We start from the raw sequence: 22,316 nt of genomic DNA, 5'->3' as shown, positions 1-22,316 counted from the left end.
CAAAAACTGGCATCGGTACCTGTCTACTGATGACCTGAGAATACAAGTTATTTTGAAAGAGTTTATCAGCATTAAGCTGGTGAGTTCATAAGCATTTTAGTGTCAATGTTTGTTGTCAAAAACGTTTGGACCTGTCTCAATGTATAAGTTTGTAAAAGTTTGAATCTCTCAGAAAATCCTATATTTTCTATAAAAGTAACCTTCTACCAAGGCTAAACTGTTTTGTAAACTCGTCTGTTGTAAAAGTGTGTAATTACCCAAGTATAAATATAGTTTGTACATTAATACTTAAGTGAGATTATCACCAAAATATGTAATGGGTAAATCATTGTAGTACTGTAGCTTTGTATAATAAGAACTACTGTTGTACTAATTACTACTACCTTAAACCGGATTTATATTAAGGTATAATGTGATAATTGCACCATACTATCGACTGATAACAACGACATAAAGAACGGTCGTAATAACGGAATGACGTTTGGCACCCGCAGACCTGCAGGTCCGGCTGTAGCTAGCAGCAAGGTGTAGGATAGTCAATCCAGTATAGATCTATACGCAAACTCAACGCTCTCCCTCCAAGAGAATTCTGGCTACAACTCGGGCCATGACATTTAAGGCATGCTCCGATACAGTGGATCACATTTGTTATCGTATTCTTGCATATGTGATGAAATGTTTCTTGTTCTAGTATAGTTGTATATGTTCTCTTCCTAGTATAGACTCATGAATGAACTGACTCATTGATCTAGCAGTTGTAATAGTATGGTTCTGTGTTACCCCGATGGTAACTTGTTAACGGTGCGTTTAGTACGTATGATTATGGAAGTACTTTTATGTCTATATATGTATATTTGATATATAATTAATATGGAAACGACCTTCGGATGGTCACCCAAAATCCTATCAGACCACATCCAAATCGAGGAAAAGGAAACAAGGTGGGTAGCCTTCCTAAGTCTTTTAAACATTACTTATATAACTACACATATACGGGCATGCAATTTATAATATAAAAGCATAAATAAGTATTTATAAGGCATTTGAAACATAAGTATTATTTTTAAAGAAAGATTGACTTGATGTCAATCTATAAAACAATTTGAAGGCGTAGATTTGATTAAAACAGTTTAAGTATAAGGAACATTTGTTTAAATCACAGTTGCAGTGTAAATTCGAAAAGTAAATGGGTTTGGAAAACATTTATAAGTAAAACAGTTTGATAGATAGTTTAAATAGTGATAAAATCACTGGTTTCCCTAGTTATTAATCACATGTGATTAATGCAATCACATGTGATTGAAACGATAACTATAAGTATTTAACTTGTATTCCCCCCCTTGAAAGCATATAAAAGCATTTAGAATATTTAAAAAGGTTGATTAAGGGGTATGAAACTCACTTGATTGATTGAAGAAAGCGAGATGGAAAACCGGGCAGAGTTTTCTCTCGGAAAACGGATTTTTTTCGGGATTCTCGGGAATCTCGGGAGTAAAAATCGACCCTCGGGACTTGAGCAAAAAGACCAGAGCTTCGGGTTATAACGGGCACGGAAAACGAGACAAGGTTGTGAGAGAGAGGAGAGAAATGAGCAACATTTTTGGAAAGCCTCGCATCCTATTTATAGGAAGGCTGAACCGCCTCCGAACGCGGGGCGTACGCTCGTACGCAGCGCGTACGCGTACGTCATGCATGACCGAAGCCTCGACTGCCTCGGTTCGGATGGGACGGGTTGCTGGGTACGCGGGTCGGATGGGACGGCGGGTCGGACGGGACAGCGGGTCGGATGGGTCGGAGCTTCGGACGGGTCGGACGGTTTAGAATTCTTCGGATAGCGCGACGTGGACGATCCGAGACCCTCGATCTCAGTACGCGGGGCGTACGAAGGTACGCAGGGCGTACGAAGGTACGCAGGGCGTACTTCGGTCCAATCCGATGACTCCCCTTCGGATAATACCGGGAATATATAATTAAATTCATATTTATTTTAAATAAACTTCAAAAATTCATATCTCCCTCATACGAACTCCGTTTTTGACGTTCTTTATATCCACACGAAGGTGAGACCATGATCTACAACTTTCGTTTAGATTCTGTTGGCAAATTCCGAAATTATTTTTATTATTTATTTATTAAAATGACGTGATTAAGGAATTTCTTCAAAATTTCATAACTTCCTCATCCGAAGTCATATTTGGACGTTCTTTTTATGTATGCAAACCTTGATATGATTCCTACTACTTTATTTAATCCGAACACGATTTTAGGAAGGTTACATTTTGACCTAATTTTGATCGGTTTTACATTACATTGACTCGAAATATCGGGTTGTCACAGTGCTCAAGACGACCGAGTTGATTCAGCAGGTTCGTAGTAGACTGCAGACTGCGCAGAGTCGGCAGAAGAGCTACACCGACAGGAGGCGTTCAGACTTGGAGTTCCGGGTGGGCGACATGGTCCTTCTGAAGGTCTCACCTTGGAAGGGTGTCATCAGGTTTCGGAAGAGGGGCAAGCTGGGCCCTAGGTTCATTGGTCCTTTCAGGGTTTTGGCCCGAGTGGGTCGGGTTGCTTATCGGTTGGATCTTCCATCAGAGCTTATCCAGATCCACAACACTTTCCATGTGTCTCAGTTGAGGAAGTGTTTGGTGGATGAGTCAGCAGTTGTTCCCTTAGAAGATATTCAGGTTGATAGCACCCTAAATTATATTGAGAGGCCAGTCGCGATTCTGGACCGGAAGACAAAGACCTTGAGGAACAAGGTAATTCAGTTAGTGAAGGTGCAGTGGCAGCACCGGAAGGGGTCTGAGTGGACGTGGGAGGTTGAGGAGAATATGAGAGAGCGCTACCCGGATCTATTAGAACACTTCTAGGGCTAGTTTGATGTATTTTCCAACCTTGTAGTTGTATGGATGCCTTAATAGGTCGAGATATCCCTAGATCTGTTCATTTAGGAGTTGTAGAGCCCGGATCTATTGCCTTTTTGAAGATGTTTTGCATGAGAACCCTAGATCTAGCCTTTATTATGCTTTTTGAGCCTTATAATCTTCATGGATGCTTATGGGCACGTAAAGATAGAATCTTTACGTGCTAATCGAGCTAAGGGAACCCAGATCTATAAGTTTTATACGTTGGATTCAAGCAGAATCGAGTTTAGAGTAGCTGCATGCAAGCAACTCGGCGAGTCGGAAGAACGACTCGGCGAGTCGAGTCGCGAGTCCCCGATTTTCCCCTTTTTGAGTGATGCCGAGTGGGGACCAGTGAGTAGTAGAGTGGACTCAGTGAGTAGGAGGTCAGACTCAGTAATGGAGGGACTCGACGAGTTGTTCATGCAACTCGGCGAGTCCAAGACAATCTTCTTAGCTCAAGAACAACTCGTCGAGTTGTTCATACGACTCGGCGAGTCGGATGCAGATAGCCTGAGTTTTAGATTCGAAAGGGAACTCGTCAAGTTGATGCCATACTCGACGAGTAGCAGCGAGTAGGGTTGAGAAGTGAGAATAGGGACTCGGCGAGTTGGCGGCCCAACTCGGTGAGTCAGGTCAACTATAGGTTGACTTTGACCGGGAGAGTTGACTTTGACCAGGGGTAAAAGAGTCATTTTACCCCAATACAGTGATTAGTATTTGATTGAGTGTGTTTATGGAATTGTAGCCGGGGAGATACCGGAGCAGCAGCAGATAGCTTCTAGAGCCATACACTCAGCAGCTAGTTCTCGAGGTGAGTTTCCTTCCAGTAGGAACGGGTCTACGGCCACAATGCCGGCCCGTTTAGTTAGCAGTAGTTCCGGACTTCAGTCAGATGCAGTAGTTAGAGTGCTTGATGTCTTTGTGATTCAAGCATGTTTTGTGTTATGTGTTCCGGACTTCGGTCCGATGCAGTATATGTGTTAGCAAATACGTGTTTATGTTATGCTATGTTCAGACAGTTCCGGACTACGGTCTGATGCAGTTAGTTCCGGACTCCGGTCCGATGCAGGGGACAAGGTCCCAGTCAGTTCCGGACTTAGGTCCGATGCAGCTAGTTCCGGACTTCGGTCCGATGCAGTCGGTTCCGGACTTCGGTCCGATGCAATTAGTTCCGGACTTCGGTCCGATGCAGTCAGTTCCGGATTTCAGTCTGATGCAGTGGGCAAGGCCCAGTATGTGCTTTATTTGCTATTGTGTGGTATGTGGTAGTTTGGGGGAGCTCACTAAGCTTCGTGCTTACGGTTTCAGTTTTTGGTTTCAGGTATTTCCGCAAGTAAAGGGAAGAGCTCGGGATGATGGCATCGCACACACCACAGCTTCAGTTTTGTCCTGGGAGTTGATTCAGTTTCTTAGATACGTTTTGATACAGTTGTGACACAGTTTTTCTCACAGTATTTTAGTATGGTTTGAGATACGCAGCGTATGGTTTTGTTATGTGATACTCAGTTTTATGATTTTTGGTTATATTAAAAATGAAATTTTCAGGTCGTATTTTTGGGATGTTTCATAGATCCTTGAGGAATTTCAGAAGATAGTAAGGTATATCTTGGCCCTGTTCTGTTTCTATGCTTAAATCCCCTTTTTGAAGTCATTAACGCTATTCTTGAACCATTTCTTGGCTTAGTAGTAGCATAGAGGACTCATGGAGTTGATTAGCCTTCGAATCTAGCTAGGTTTGAATTCCAGAAGCTTAGATCTAGCACCTTTATGGAGCCATTTTGCATGAAAGCTCTAGATCTACTCTTATAGTGTGCTTTGAACCCTAAAACCTTCATTTGATGTTATTTACACGTAAAGTTGGAAACTTTACGTGTTAATCAAGTCCTGGGAACCCAGATCTATGAATGGAATGGACTGGTTTCAAGCAGAATCGAGTATATAGTGTTTGCATGTATACGACTCGGCGAGTCGTTCTTCAGACTCGGCGAGTCGAGTCGCGAGTCCCCTGTTTTTCCCTTTTTCGAGTTATGCCGAGTGGAGCCAGTGAGTGAGAGATGGACTCATTGAGCTAGAGGGTTAGACTCATTCGTGGAAGAACTCGGCCAGTCAATGCCCTGACTCGGCGAGTCCAAGGCAATCTTCATGCCTCAAGAACAGACTCGACGAGTTTTTCATACTTCTCGGCGAGTCACAGCTAGAGTGTTCATCTGATGAAGGAGAACTCGACGAGTTGTTCATACAACTCAGCGAGTCGGATGCAGATTGTTGGAGTGTTAGTAACAAAGAGGAACTCGCCGAGTTTGTGCCAAAACTCGACGAGTAGCAGCGAGTAGAAACAAGAAAGTAAGAGTAAGGACTCAACGAGTTGGTGACCCAACTCGACGAGTCAGGTCAACTGAATGTTGACTTTGACCATTAGGTTGACTTGGACCAGGGGTAAGAGAGTCATTTTACCCTCAGTATTATTATCAGTATATGATTGATGGTGCTTATGGAAATTGTAGCCGGGGTGAAACCGGAGCCGCAGCAGACAGATTCCGGAGCAGTCCTTTCAGCAGCTAGGCTACGAGGTGAGTTTCCTTCCAGTAGGAATGGGTCTACGGCCACAATGCCGGCCCGTTTAGTTAGCAGTAGTTTCGGACCTCGGTCCGATGCAGTAGTTAGGGTGCTTGATGTCTTTGTGATTCAAGCATGTTTGGTGTTATATGTTCCGGACTATGTTCCGATGCAGTATGCAGTATACGTATCCATGTTAGCTGATATGTTTATGCTTTGTTATGTTCAGTCAGTTCCGGACTTCGGTTCGATGCAGGGGACAAGGTCCCAATCAGTTCCGGACTTTGGTCCGATGGAGTTAGTTCTGGACTCCGGTCCGATGCAGAGGGCAAGGCCCTGGTTAGTTTCTGGACTTCGGTTCGATGCAGTGGGCAAGGCCTAGTAGATGCTTTATATGTTATGTATGGTATGTGGTAATTTGGGGGAGCTCACTAAGCTTTGTGCTTACAGTTTCATTTTTGGTTTCAGGTACTTCCGCAAATAAAGGGAAGAGCTCGGGATGATGGCATCGCACACACCACAGCTCCAGTCTTTTTCCTGGGAGTTTGTTTTGATTCATAGTTTGATTTGGCACGAATGTTCATGACATTTTATTATGGGTTGAGATATTTGACACATGGTTTTATGATGTGCCAATCAGTATATGGTTTTTATTATTATTAAAACAAAAAATTTTGGGTCATATTTTTGGATGTTTCATTGTTCTACCCAACATATTTGTAGATACAAAATACATATATGGTCCAGATCTGTAAAACAAAGCTTACATCTTTCATCCAACATACTTTCAAAGCATAAAATGTTTATACAGTCTAGATATGAAAAATAATGTTTACATCTTTCATCCAGCATGACTTTCAAAGCATAAAATATATATACGGTCTAGATATGAAGAAAAAGTTCAGATCCTAAAGAAAGAAGTTAAAATCTTTCGTAGATCACAAAGTACACAGTCTAGATCAAAAGAAAAAGCTTAGATCTGAGGTGAGAAAGTGTAGATCTAAAAGAAAAAGTATCAGATCTGAAAGAAAAGTGTTAGATCTGAAAGATAAAGTGTAGATCTGAAGGTAAAAGTTTTAGATCTGAAAGAAAGAAGCATAGATCTTTCATTCAGCACCATCTCAAGTAAATAGCTAACATATACCTATACACATAGCACATAAAATACTTCTTATCTATGTGTAAGATGAAAGTGACTATACACTCACCTGATACATAGTGCTTTGGACAACACCTCGCTTCTGAAAATAATCTTCTTTGACGAAACTGGGAAGTTTGCTTGAAAACCTGGCTCTGCGCGGGCATAGTTTCAAACCGAAAAACTCTTTTTCTTGGAGACTCCGGGAGCCTCGGGGCTTCCTTCGGGTTCTAGGGGGTTCAACTAGGCTTAGGAGGGTATTTGGGTGAGTTAGAGAGAAAATAGAGAGAGAAAGTAGAAGGATTTGGTGTGAAATACTCGGCAGCCCTCGCAACCCTTTTATAGGCGCGAGCCTCCTCGGAACGCTGGGCGTACCCTCGGTGGTATGCTGCACGTAGGGGCAGGTATCTCCCTTCGGGTGGGGCGACGTGGACGTCTCTGAAACCGCAGAAAAATTCAATACGCGGGGCGTAGGGTCCTCGTACGTGAGGCGTCCGAAGTCTACGCTGGGCGTAGCCTCGCATCCAGCTTCGCAAATTGCACAATTAACTTCTAAAAATCATAACTTTCGCATGAGAGCTCCGTTTTCGACGCTCTTTATATCCACACGTAGGCGGGAACGTACTCTACAACTTTCGTTTAGACTCCGTCGGCTAATTTTGACATTATTTTAAAAAAATTATTTTTAACAGGCCGGGACAGAATTGGTCCGTTAAAAATTCATAACTTCTTCACCCGACGTCCGTTTTCGTTTGTCTTTTTAACGTTGTGCTACTATTAACGAGATATTTGATTCTTGTTTAGGTTGCGTCGGCTAAAAAAAACCGCTCGATCTAATATTCGAACTTCGGGATGTACATTGCTAAGCCGAAACTTCGAAAAATCATAACTTCCTCATATGAAGTCAGATTTGGGCGTTCTTTTTATGGACTCTCTTAGTTTAATGTTTTCTACGACTTTCGTTTATATCGCTAAGGCTAAAAGTCGTTCTATCGTAAATTCACTTTTTACGCTTCCTGGTGTCGTGCTGGTTCCGTCACGGAACTTCGACGGGTCATAACTTCTTCGTTATAACTCGGATTTCGGCGTTCTTTATATCTCTGGAATCCTTGTTTCGACCACTACAACTTTATATAAAGATATCAGGTTTATCTCTCACTTTAATTTTGACTCTTATTTTTATTCTTTATTAATTATATCTTTATAATTAAGTATAAAACACATAAATTCACATAATTCATGTAATACTCAAATAATTCATCTTTATTGCTTCAAAAGAGTTACAATAGTTGACCTAGAATATTACATCATATACTAATTCTTAGCCCCGAAACACGGGCGTTACAGCTAAGGATCTAGGTGATGGGTTTTGAGCACTATAGCAATCCTATTGTGCACATACAACCCTAATGGATCTAAATTTTCTCAAGTTATACATGCAATTTTCAATTATCCAAAGCATGAACCCTAACTAGCATACAATTTTGAGATTTACAACATAAAACAAGTTAGATGAATACCTATTTATTGTAGGTTGTAGAACTTGGCCTTTCAAGAGCTTAGTACCTCAAATATGATACCTCAAATAAGTCACAAACACCAGCAGCAAGAGGTGGCTTATGACAGAGAGGTTAGGAGGCACCAAATCGGCTAGGGTTTCACCTTGGAAGTGTTGGATTAGGTGTCTAAGTTCATAACTATTCTGGGATGTACTTGACCCGATCAACATGGTCCATTTGGGTTGAATGGCATCATGCATTTGGATAGACTAAAATGAGAGAAATAACACTTAAGATTTATTAATATGTTATAAGTTCTAATATATTAACAATATTATTTAATTAGTATTGATCAAGAATTAATTTGATATTAATTAAGTGATCAAAAGAAGACTAATTAAATATATGGGTTGATTGTGTTAAATAACTCATACTTGTATAGTGGGCTAATGCTCCATGGATTATCAAGTTGGGCTAAAACCCATAGGATGCTCCATGATGTCTTTGAACCCATGGATCATGGAAATGAAGAGCCGTGTCAAATTAGGGTTTACATGGTGTAACCCTAATTATGACACACTATATAAGCAATATGTTGTAGACCAAAATCGGAACTATTGTAAGAAATAAGAGGGCATAGATGATTCTAAGTGTGTGACATTTCTATCAACTTTATTCCAAGTGCATTTGGTGTTGTGTGGGACATTTGAGGCATCACACTTGGGGTGTTAGGCTCACAAGGTTTTCAAGGAATCCAAATCACTACAAGGAATGTTTTCTTACTATCTTTTATGATTAAAAGTTCCCTTGTATGCTAGATAGGTTAAGAACCTTCTAAAAATCAATTTTGCATGTATCATAGATAAAAACATAGATCCAAGGTTTCTAGGGTTGCATGTACACCATAAGAGTGTTAGAATGCTCAAAACCCAACAATGGTATTAGAGCCTGGTTTTTTTCTTGTTATACTTGCAAAATTGGTTGAAAAATTGAAGTTTGCATGTTGTCTGAACAACAGACTCGCCGAGTCCATGAAGGGACTCGACGAGTCCAAGGCAAAACTCATCCAACTCGTCGAGTTGGTTCGTGCACTCGACGAGTTGAACACCCAGACAGCATATCTTCGACTGTTTTGGCTGGAATTGGACTAGGAACATTACCCTAAGCTGTTTTTCAACTTAAAAACCTGTTTTTGGTGTGGTAATGTTCATGCTAATCCAATTTCTAAGATAATTGTCAATAAATTCATGTTTTGTATTAGTTTAATGGCTAGGCTAATTACATGAAAAAGTTTGATTAAATTATCTTGTTCTTATGAGTTGCTTAGATTAATTGAAAAGTTATGTGAAATTGTTGTTTTCAATCCAAATTAATCTAAGAGTTTATTCTAAAATGTGTTTTTTGTAACTTGTCCTCAAGTATATGAAAAGTCACATTTAAGATTCATAAAACTCATAAATATTTCCATAGGTTATGAACAAAGAAAAGTCATATTCTTTTAATAGTTTAAAGTCTTCCATAACTTGTCCTCAAGTTATGGAACTTGAAGAGTTTTTGGATTAAAACTACTTTAAACACATAAGTTATGGAATTGAATAGTTTCAAAACTTTCCCTCAAGTTTTGGAATTCGAAAAAGTTTTCCCGTATGAATACTTTAATTCCAAGTTAAACCCTTAGAATTTTAAAAGTTAAAATTCAACACTTATACTTTATAATATTATAAGTTAATTTTATATATATATATATATATATATATATATATATATAAGAGTAAAGTCGTCTTACCATTAGTAGGCCTCATTCACGAAGCCGGTCTATAAGGGGGTATAAGGTTACTGCCTATAAAATTCCAGTTTAATGGGTGTCCACTCTCACCCACCGCTTCCTTGACTGGTGGAGGGTCGTTAGCTGAACGGGTAGGACAAGGACTATAATTCTCCCTTCATTAAAAGTATTAATGATAAATACTAAGTAACTAAACTCTTATTAATACCCAATCTTAGTTACTTAGGAAAATGTGAATTTGGTGCTAACCCATGAAATTACACTTTGCACTTTGCTTAAGTCGGTTAGTGGAGCATGTGTGGTTAATCGCACACTAGCTTGATTTAACAAGGTAGGCAAAGGGTAACTTAATGTTTATCATAGTATCGGTGGAGCGCGTGTGGTTAACCGGCACATCGATTGAGGGGTAAATATTAAGGGTACCAAGTATACTTGCATGGTTATTCACACCTTGTTTTGTGATCCTCGGCATCCCAGTCACAAAACCTGAAGGGCACACTCGAGATTGAATCATGCCATTGAAAGTTAAATGAATCTCAAAAGATCTAGGAGTTTCAAATCCAATTAAAACCTAATAATTTATTTCATTTTTCATGGTGGAAATTGGTGAATCGTCATTCACCTACCTTCAAATATTTTATAGCCTGGATTACAGCATCCCTCTTCCGAGTTATAAAATTCCTAGCCTTAATATTTCATATTGGGTGTTATATTAAGGATTTAAATCAACTAACTTGAATTTCACCCTTTATAGATGTATGGTTCAAACAACAATGATCTTCCCAAATCTTATGGAACAAGTCTTCCTAATGAAGATGACTTTCTGAGTTTGGCTCATGGAAATCATACTTCTCTTCCTCCTCCTCCTCCAATTATTCTCCCTGACCCACAAGCTCAAAGAATTGAAAAGTTCAAGATCACTCAAGCCCTGCTCGCAATGAAACATGAAGATGGAAGACCTGTGTGCACTCATGTCTTAGGAATGAAGTCACACATTGACAGGTTGAGAATGTTGGGTGTCATTGTCCCAAGGAAGTTGGCTATTGATTAGGTCCTTCAGTCACTTCCTGAGTCATATAGTAAGTTTATTAAAGACTATTATGTGACAGATCGTGACGTGACCCTATTAGATCTTTCTTATTTGCTTATTGCTGCTGAATCAAAAATGATTTGGCACAATAGTCAAGCAAATATGGGTGGAAGGTCTACTTCTCAAACTTTCATGGACATGGACAATGGTAACATTGGAAGTCAAGAAAAGTTTTCTCTTCCCAATAGAAAGGGATCGGCCTTGGTCAACCCGGTTGACCGGAAGGTAAAGAGAAAGTCTAAGCCTGGAATAGCCTTTTGTACCATTCCCGAAGAGTCTATATGTTTTCATTGTGAAGAAAAAGGGCATTGGAAGCGAAGCTGCCCTAGCTACCTGAAGGATCTGAATGGAATCAAAAAGTTTGACTCTGATTCAGGTAAGTCCATTATCTAACTCTGTTAAGTTCTTAATTATTGATTATCAATACATGATGTGACTAAGTTACATTTTGATGTTTGACAGGATCAAGCAAAGGAAAGGAAACTTACAGAAAGAGTATGCGGAATCTGATCGCGAAGATGGATTTCTATCGCATGGTTGAAGATCAGATTTTTGAGCTACTACTTAGAGAGTTATGAAAGATTGCTAGGAAATATGTAATAGCATAGTTTTCATTTAAAGTTGCATTGTAAGGAAAAGTTTTTCTGAATTTTTATAAATAAATAAAATTTTGATTTTATTTTAGTTTATATCTCCTTGCAATGACTTTTTATTGAAATTTGATCTTTATATGTTTCTAGCAAAAATGGAAATGTGAATTTGATTCTTTCGTTTGTGGTAGTGTCTAAATTTACCAAATAAGGAAAGCTTCTCATCACCCAAGTTTTCAGTTGGATAGAAGCTTGGAATCATACAAGTTGCACAGTATGATGAATGAGAACTTTCAACTTTGGAAAAATAAGACTAGTTCCTTGTTCACATGTATATGTGGGTCAAGTGAAGGACTAAGGGATCGAGTACATATTCTTGTGCACCGATCAAGGTCCACCACAAAAGGTTGATAAGACTATTCGTCATGATTTACTAAGGTTTAGTAAATATGGTTATACTTACAAGTTTATGTATAATTCTAAAACATTGTAAAAAAAATTTCAGTGTATGGCAGAACGAATGAGAAGAACGAATGAGAAGAATCAAATTAGGCAGAAGGATAAAAGTTTCTCAAATCTGAAAAGATGGGAGAGTACTTTAGTATCATGTTTTGTGTTCATCTTAATGATTAAGAAACCATGTCACAATTGGTCCTCTAAAGACATCTTAGTGCATTCAATGGCTAAGAAGAGGAATCAAGAATTGTTGAAATGGTTAGATCAAGAAGATGAGTCAAACTTCGTTCTAAAAACATTTCTTAGAGTCATACTCCAAGATTGTAACTTGAGTGGCATATCTTAAAGAAAGGTTTATAACACTAGTCAAATGTAAGAGTAAAGTGTATCCCACTCTTGTACATTTGAAATTGGTAAGTTGTGATGTTTTGGATAAAACAGAGACCAACTTAAGGCCAATTGTGTGAAGTGTTTGTCTTGATAAAGAATCTGCACTATCTCTTGAATATTTGGCAAGCGAGTCTTATATGTAAAGATGGTAGTAGGAGTCTTAAAGATCTTGTAAATACTTCCAGATCTAATCAAGAAGGAAAAACCTATAGTTTATCACTAGCACACGACTTGAGGTTTATAACCTATCATGTTGACATATTCCTATTTTTGTGCCCATTCCAGTTAAAGTTGGCTTTGTATATGAGTTCTGAGAGTTCTCAATTAGTGGCATAATAGCTTGGAAGCAATGGCGGGCCCTTGTGCTGCTAGGTGGCAAGAAGTTAAGACTGCACAAGTTCAATCCATAAGAGTTTGGATTTTTCAATAACCTTGTCTTGTGATTATGGTTTTGACAAACTCACATGGATAGGAACACATACAACATAAAATCTAAGTGTCATAAGGTTTCTCTCCGATTCATGAAAATGATGGTGAGAAAACACTTTCACTAAGTAGATTTTAACTAGATAACAATTGTGATATTTGCATTCTCAAAGTCGTTAGTGGAGCATGTGTGGTTAACTGGCACACTAACATGGACTTGTGAGAAATGGAAAAGGTCTAAACAATCGAGACTATGATTACGGAATCCCTTTTCATAATTCTGAAATTGTTTAGACACACATGTGTGCTATCTAAGGAAAGGTGTATGATTTTGATAAAGTTTTATCAAAGCATCTCGTATCAGAAATATGAACTTTGGTAAGAAGGTCAATAAAGTATTGATTTCTAGAAGTCCAACAGATTTCTGAGTACATGTCAAAGCTAGTGGGAGCATAAGTTTCATGCTAATAATCATCATACAAGTGGGAGCATGATAATTATAATAAGTGTTGCAAGTTATTAACGTTAATTATAGAAAACAAAAGATTTCAATTGGGAAAAGTTTTTTTGCTATAATTAAGGGAGAGAAAATTATACTTCACTTCAATTCTAAAAGCTTAGATTGAGGTTTTAATCATATTTAGTCTAGGATATATATATATATATATGTGTGTGTGTGTGTGTGTATATATATATATATATATATATATATATATATATGAATTTCAAGTTGGAGTGGCTCAACATAAGGAAATTCTATATATGGGTCCATTATTTGTGTTCTAAAATTCGATTATGATTACGGCGTCCCTTTTTCATAATCTGAATTATGAGAATTTGGCAAATAGAAATAGAAATATTATAGCAAAAGAATGGTCTAGTATCATGTATTTATGAATCGTGTCCCATATGCTTCGAATATAGGATCGATTGCATGCGCTATAAGATTCATTTGTTCTAAATTTTCCAAATGCCCAGAGCATTAAGAGGGAAAAGTACTAGAACTAGATATGACCAATTTGATTAACGAATTATCGAGGACAATCTAAGGTTTACCAAAGATTGGTTGCTCAGGGACAGTTGGAAGTATAGTGTTAATTTTGGAAGGACCATAATGACATATTCTGAAAAGAGGCAACTCTTGTTCAGGAGTAATAGTCAAAAGGGGAATATGGAAATGTTCCCATAGGTGGAAGGTATTCATTAAATCTGTGTAAGATTAGGAAACTTAATGCAAGAAGAATGTTCAAAGGTAATGAACTTTGAATATAAGACTTCGTTTCCATGGAGTTGATCTCCACTGGAATACTCTGTAATGTCTTTTGACAAGTCTTTGTGACTTTGTGCATAATCATTACAAGAGAACCAATTCATATAAGTTTAGAATCTAACAGATTTAGGTAAATGGCAGGAATTTGGAATTCTTGCATTTGCGGTAAGGATTTGGGATTGTGAAATGAGGACCAATAGAATTATGTTCAATCGATCTATTTCACAGAGTAAAGATCATAGAAAGAACATAGTGTGCATACTTGGCGTATGGCATGACTAGTGTTTAGAAAACATAGTGTACATGCTTGGAGCATGGGACAACTATTGTTTTTTAATTCAAGTATAAAGTTGATAGTTTGAAACAGTATGCAATGAATGATGGGTAATCAATTTGGTGATAAATAAAAGATGTTTTATTTATATTCATAAGTTATGAGACCATATTGGATTCGATTATTCTTATGTTTCACTTTGCATGTTTTGACTTCCAGAATAAGTAAGTCGCTCTTCCTGAATGACTAAGTTATTCAAACCATCCACAGTCGGTCATATGTTGGAAGTAGATATGAATCAAGACTGTCATGGGTTGGTTTGTAGAGGTCTAAGATGTTGGACAAAGTGGTGCTACAACACTCATGAGTACTCATAAGTTCTGAGTATTGGATTCAACCCACGCTCACCGTTATCACTTCATGGAATTTATCTCGAGTGATCATGAGACGGTAATATCATATAAGTCTTCAAACCTAGAGATATGACTTGTTGCCTATGAGTTGGTTATGCATTGATCATATGAAAATGCATTGGTAACTCGATGCTATAAAACGTGCCTTTGTGTATGATTCAACAAGCAGAAGAACAAGCATATGAGTCGAAGTTTATCTGTTCCTTCTTGGATTAGAAGCGATATCTGGGCCCCTCGATGATTTTGTGTTGACCCATGTACCGGGCCCGGTCAGAACTAAGTTGATCTGTTCACTTAAGTTCTATGTCAAACAAATCAGAAATCGGGAAACAAACTGTTGGACAATAAGTAAGACATTGTTCCATGTATTTGTCCGGCTGATATCTAGAATAGAGGATTATATTGTTGGATAAGGTGTCTAAGTCCATAACTATTTCGGGCTTGTACTTGACCCGACCCGGCATGGTCCATTTGGGTTGCATGGCACCATGCAATTGGATAGACTAAATGAGAGAAATAACACTTGGAGATTATTAATATATTATAAGTTCTAATATATTAATAATATTATTTAATTAGTTGATCAAAGAATTAATTTGGAATTAATTAAGTGATCAAAGGATAACTAATTAAATATATAGGTTGATTATGTAAATCATTCATATCTTGTATAGTGGGCTAAGAGGCTCCATGGATTATCAAGTTGGGTTCTACCCATAGGATGCTCCATGGATGCTCCATGGGAGTTACAAACCCATGGGTCATGGAAATGAAGAGTCATGACACATTAGGGTTTACATGGTGTAACCCTAGATGTGTCAACACTATATAAGGATCCCATTCTCCACCAAAATTGGCTAGACAAAGAAACTAGAGGGCTTGGCCGATTTAGAGAAGTGTGTGTTATCTCAAGAGTCTTTCCAAGAGCATTTGGTGTTGTGTGAAGCATTTGAGGCATCACACTTGGGGTGCTAGGATCACAAGGTTTCAAGGAACACAAGCAACAACAAGGTAAGTTATTCTATCTATGATTCAAGTTAAAATTGTTCCCCATGTATGCTAGATAGGAATATAACCTTGGAATTCAACTTTGCATGATAATTAGACAAACATAGATCCAAGGTTATTAGGGTTGCTGTACACTTAGGAAGTGTTAGAATGCTCAAAACCCATCAGTGGTATCAGAGCCTAGGCTTGTTTGTTTGTTATTTGTGCTTAAAAGTTGAAGAAAGTCGAAAATCTTGCTGTCTGACTGATGGACTCGGCGAGTCCATGGGGAGGACTCGTCGAGTTCATGTGTATCTTCAACCTACTCGGCGAGTAGGTTTATGCACTCGGCGAGTAGGGTCGACAGAGTGCAGAATTTCGACTTAGGTTGCTGGAAATGGATTAGAATCATTACCCTAAAATATTTTGGTACTTGAAAACTTGTTTTAGAAGGTGTAATGTATTTTCTAACTCATTTACAACAACTAGTTATCAAGATTACAAAAATTAAATGTGATTTTGATTCTTGAAAGTGTTCATATTCATATTCTTGTTCTTATGATGTTTAGATGATCATAGGAATTATTTGTAACCTATGTGGTAGATTAATTCATGATCATAATGTGTTTTAATGGAGTCCATAACTTGTCCTCAAGTTATGGAAAACCAAAAGTCTCTTGGATTAAAAACCATTAAAAGAACACAAGAGTTAGGAAAAATGAAAAGTCCTCATTTTATTACTCTATTAAACTCATAAGTTACAAGAAATGAAAAGTTTTGAAAGTTTACAAAACTTGCCCTCAAGTTTTGGAACAAGTAAAGTTAAGTTAAAACTTTAGTTCCAATCCCTAGAATTTTAAAAGTTAAAATTCAACCCTTATACTTATATTATTATGATTTAATAATTATATATATATGTATAAGAACAAAGTCGTCTTACCGCTAGTACGCCTCATTCACGAAGCCGGTCTATAAGGTGGGTATAAGGTTGTTGCCTATAAAATGGTGACTTAATGGGTGTCCACTCTCACCCACCGCTTGCTTGATCGGTGGAGGGTCGTTAGCCGAACGGGTAAGACAAGGACTTATTAATTCTCATTCAAAGTATGATGAATATTATAAAGTAACTAAATGTTTTATTAAATTCCAAATCTTAGTTACTTTAGGAAAAATGTGAATAAGGTGCTATTCCATGAAATTACACTTTACACTTTGATTAAGTCGTTGGTGGAGCGTGTGTGGTTAACCGGCACACTAACTTGGACTTAACAAGGTAGGTAAAGGATGACTTAGGGTTTATTATAGTATCGATGGAGCGTGTGTGGTTAACCGGCACATCGATTGAGTGATAAACTTTAAGGGTACCAAGTGATTTGCATGGTTACTTCACACCTCGTTTTGTGATCCTCGGTATCCCAGTCACAAAACTTGGAGGGCACACTCGAGATTGAAACATGCCTTTGAAAAGTTCATTGAATCTCAAAGAATCTAGGAATTTCTAAGAACCATTCAAAAAACCTAATACTAAAATATTGCGGTTTTCGTGGTGGAAATTGGTGAATCGTCATTCACCTACCTTTCAAATATGATATAGCTTAGATTACGGCATACCTCTTCTAAGTTATATTATATTGTGATTGGATCCTAGCCTTAATACTACATTTGGGTGTTTTATTAAGGACTCTCTTATATCTAAACTAATCTTGTCCTCTTTCCTTCAGATGTCTTTCAACAATGCTTCTGGCTCTAATCCTAATGGCTCCTGTACCCTTATGAACTTGTGTAGGAAAGTCACCTTTGATGGATCCAACTTCAATGAGTGGATCAGAAACATCAGGATGATTACCCGCTACGAGGACAAAGAATATGTCCTTGACAAGGAGCTTAAGGAGATTGATGAGTCCACTGCAACTCCTCAGGAGATCGCTGAATTTCGGGCACATGAAAGGGATGCTACGAAAGTGGCTTGCATCATGACGGCCACGATGACAGCGGAACTCCAAAAGTCTTATGAGGATTTCTACCCTTATGACATGCACCAAGATTTGATGGAAAGATACCATCAAAGTGCAAGACAAGAGAGGTATGAAATCATCTGCTCCATGATAACAACCATGATGAAGGACGGGGAATCCGTCACGAGCCACATGCAGAAAATGCAAAGGTATGTGGATCGTTTGCTGAAGCTTAATGTGAACTTCCCGGAGGATCTTGCAATAGATATTATTTTGCATTCCTTACCATCGTGCTATGATCAATTCCGCATGACATATCACATGAACAAGGAAGAAGTCACCCTCAGCAAACTTCAGGGACTTCTCAAGACCGCAGAATCAGGTCTTAAGGGGAATTCGGTTGCTATCACTCCTACTCAAAACTCTACTCCGGTTTTGGCAATTGGGAAGAATCGATGGAGGAAGAGAAAGAGATCCTCGAAGGGTACCAAGGCTCGGACCCTTGATGGCTCTTCTTCAAGTGGAACCAAGAAAGGTTTCATTACTCCTTCTTCTGACCCAAAAGAGGCTGAATGCTTCTATTACCATGAAAAAGCTCATTGGAAGCGGAACTGCCCAAAATACCAGCAAGATGTGAAGGATGGGAAAGTTAAACCCAACCATGCAGGTATTTACACTATCATTTCTAATAACTCACCCCATTCTAATTCTTGGGTCCTTGATACCGGGTGTGGTATTCACATTTGTTGTGACTTGCAGGGACTAAGAAGAAGTGAGGATGTGGAGCAAGGAAGGATAAACTTGATCATGGGGAATAGGAAAGCTATACCTGTTACCAAGATTGGAGTTTATACTTTATCGCTAAGTAGTGGGTTTAGTTTAGATCTGAATAAGTGTTGTTATTCGCCAGGAATGGCAAGAAATATTATTTCCTTTCATGCTTTGTACAAACAAGGGTTTACCTTTTCATTTAATAATGAAGTTGGTTCTATTGATGCTTTCTTTAATAATGTTCCTTATTTTAAAGCATTACCTTGTGATGGTGTGTATGAAGCTGTATCTGTTGTAGATAACTTAGGAAATAATGTTTTGTGTATTGATTCTACTAATAATAACTTGGATAAAGCATCATTATGGCATTGTCGTCTTAGACATATAAGCAAGAAGCGCATAGGCCAACTCCAAAAGGATGGAGTCTTGGAGTCGTTTGACCTAAAGTCAGATGATAGTTGCGAATCATGCTTACTTGGAAAAATGACAAAGTCACCCTTCACAGGTTCGTGTGAAAGGGGTGAAGGTTTGTTGGACCTTATACACACGGATGTGTGTGGACCATTCAAACATGCCACAAGGGATGCTAATCGTTATTATTTGACTTTTACTGATGATTATAGTAGATATGGATATGTCTACTTGATCAAGCATAAGTCAGAGACTTTCGAGAGGTTTAAGGAATTTAAACAGGAAGTCGAGAATCAATTGGGCAGGAACATTAAGATGCTTCGATCCGATCGTGGTGGTGAGTATCTTAGTTTAGAGTTCCTCGACTATCTAAGGGAATGTGGGATAGTCTCACAATTGACACCTCCCAGGACACCACAGTTGAATGGTGTGGCTGAGAGGCGTAATCGAACCTTGCTAGACATGGTTCGTTCCATGATGAGTCGAGCTACGCTACCAATCTCATTCTGGGGGTATGCCTTAGAGACTGCCGCCCATATTCTTAATCTAGTCCCTACAAAGAAAGTTGCCAAAACTCCTCACGAGATGTGGACTGGTAAAGTACCTAAACTAGACCACATCAAGATTTGGGGTTGCGAGGCTTTCGTGAGACGCGAGACTCATGATAAGCTCGAACCTCGAAGCGAGAGGTGTATTTTCATCGGTTACCCACAGCGATCCTTTGGTTACCTCTTCTACAGACCTAGTGACAATGTGGTCTTTGTAGCAAGAAGAGGTTTCTTTCGAGAAAGAGAGTTTATAAGGCAAGGAGACAGTGGGAGGCAAATTGATCTTGAAGAAATTCAAGAATCAAGCGGTGAAGGAACTTCAAACTCTAGCCCTCAACTTGAGGAGGAAACTCCTGTTGAGCCAATTGACAAATCTGTACCTCTGAGACGTTCCACGAGAGTTAGGAGTGCACCTGAGCATTACTATGGATTCCATATTACTGCAGAAGGTGAGACACTTATTAGTGATGAGACACTAGTAAGTCAAGATGACCCTAACAGCTACGAGGAAGCCATGGCAGGCCCCGAGTCTGCTAAATGGAAAGAGGCTATGGATAGCGAGATACAATCCATGTATGACAATCAAGTTTGGAACTTGGTTGAAAATGTACCAGGTCGTAAGACAGTAGGGTGCAAATGGGTCTTCAAGAAGAAGACCGACATGGATGGTAAAGTACACACTTATAAGGCTAGACTGGTTGCAAAGGGCTTCTCTCAAATTCCTGGAGTGGATTATGATGAGACCTTTTCTCCGGTAGCCAAGATTAAGTCTATTCGGGTTCTGTTAGCCATAGCTGCATTTCATGACTATGAAATATGGCAGATGGATGTCAAAACCACTTTCCTTAATGGAAAGTTGGCTGAAGATGTTTACATGAGTCAGCCAGAGGGTTTTGTCAGCAACGAGTACCCTAATAGAGTGTGTAAGCTTGAGAAATCCATTTATGGATTGAAGCAAGCACCTCGCAGATGGAATCTTTGCTTTGATGAAAAGGTCAAGGAATTTGGCTTTTCTAGAAGTGAAGATGAATCTTGTGTGTATGTCAAGGCTAGTGGGAGTATAGTTAGCTTTTTGGTATTGTATGTGGATGACATACTACTCATAGGAAACGACCTTCCAACCCTGTAGGAAGTAAAGTCCTGGCTTGGGAAGTGTTTCGCTATGAAGGACCTTGGTGAAGCTGCCTATATTCTAGGGATAAGAATCTTGAGAGATCGGAGTAAAAGACTAATTGGACTTAGTCAGAGTACCTACTTGGATAAGATGCTGAAGAGATTCAGCATGCAGGATTCCAAGAAAGGAGAGTTACCCATCCAGAGTAACACCAGATTGAGTAAGACACAAAGCCCTAGCACTGAGGTTGAGATAGCAGAAATGAGTCGAACACCTTACGCTTCGGCTGTAGGATCGATCATGTATGCTATGACGTGTACTCGACCCGATGTAGCTTTTGCCTTGAGCATGGTTAGCAGGTATCAGGCGAACCCTGGCAAGGCACACTGGACTGCGGTAAAGAATATCCTCAAGTACCTACGAAGGACTAAGGACTGGGTCCTTACCCTCGGTGGGAGTGATGACTTGAGAGTTGTTGGGTATAGTGATGCTAGCTTCCAGACTGATAGGGATAATTTCCGCTCTCAGTCGGGCTGGGTCTTTACCCTAAACGGAGGAGCAATTTCTTGGAAGAGTTCCAAGCAAGAGACAGTGGCAGATTCTACTTGTGAATCAGAGTATATTGCAGCTAGTGAAGCAGCAAAGGAGGCGATATGGCTGAAGAACTTCATTGGAGACCTTGGAGTTGTGCCAGCTATTAAAGAGCCAATGGAAATTTTCTGTGATAGTGAAAGTGCTGTTGCCTTAGCCAAGGAACCAAGGGATCACGGGAGATCCAGACACATCGACAGAAAATACCATTTCATCAGACATCGGATCGAAGAAGGACTCCTCGTGGCAAAGAGGGTATCATCGGATGAGAACCCAGCAGATCCCTTCACGAAGGGACTGAGTAGGGTTAAGCATCTTCAGCATGCTCGGAGCATAGGGCTGAAGGATGATATAAGTTTTAGTAGTTAGATAACCCGGAAATTTGTAAAGTGTAATTGACATTTGATGATGAATAAAAGGTGTTTTATTTATGAGTAAAGTGTTGCTATCTCTTGTCAATCGTTTACTATATTTCTTTTGCATGTTTTGACTTCCAGAATAATTTTGTTTGGTATAACATATTATTCAAACCTCCACAGTCGGTCATATGTTGGAAGTAGATATGAATCAAGACTGTCATGTTTGGTTGTAGAGGTCTTGGACAAGGCTACAACAATCATGAGTGCTCATAAGTTCTGAGCATTGGACTCAACCCACGCTCACTGGAATCACTTCATGGAATTTTATCTCGAGTGATCGTGAGACGGTAATATCATATAAGTCTTCAAACCTAGAGATATGATTTGTTACTTACAAGTTGGTTATGCATTGACTGTACGAAACCGCATTGGTAACTCGATGTTATAAAACGTACTTTTGTGTGTAATTCAATAAGTGGTAGAACAAACATATGAGTCGAAGTTTATCTGTTCCTTCTTGGATTAGAAGCTGGTATCTGGGCCCCTCGATGATTTTGTTTTGACCCATGTACCGGGCCCGGTCAGAACTAAGTTGATGTGTTCAATTAAGTTCTATGTCAAACAAATCGGAAATCGGGAAACAAATGCTGGACAATAAGCAAGACAATGTTCCATGTATTTGTCCGGCTGATATCTAGAACAGAGGATTATATGATCACTTATCTTAAATGGCGTATCATCATCTTCTCAGTTCCGAGAGACCTTGAAAGAGCTACGATTGCCGGT

Source organism: Lactuca serriola, chromosome 8 (genome assembly GCF_051521515.1).
Source record: "Lactuca serriola cultivar US96UC23 chromosome 8, Lser_US96UC23_V15, whole genome shotgun sequence".
Classification (NCBI taxonomy): domain Eukaryota; kingdom Viridiplantae; phylum Streptophyta; class Magnoliopsida; order Asterales; family Asteraceae; genus Lactuca; species Lactuca serriola.
The sequence above is the reverse complement of the archived record's forward strand: the minus strand, read 5'-3'. Positions refer to the sequence as shown.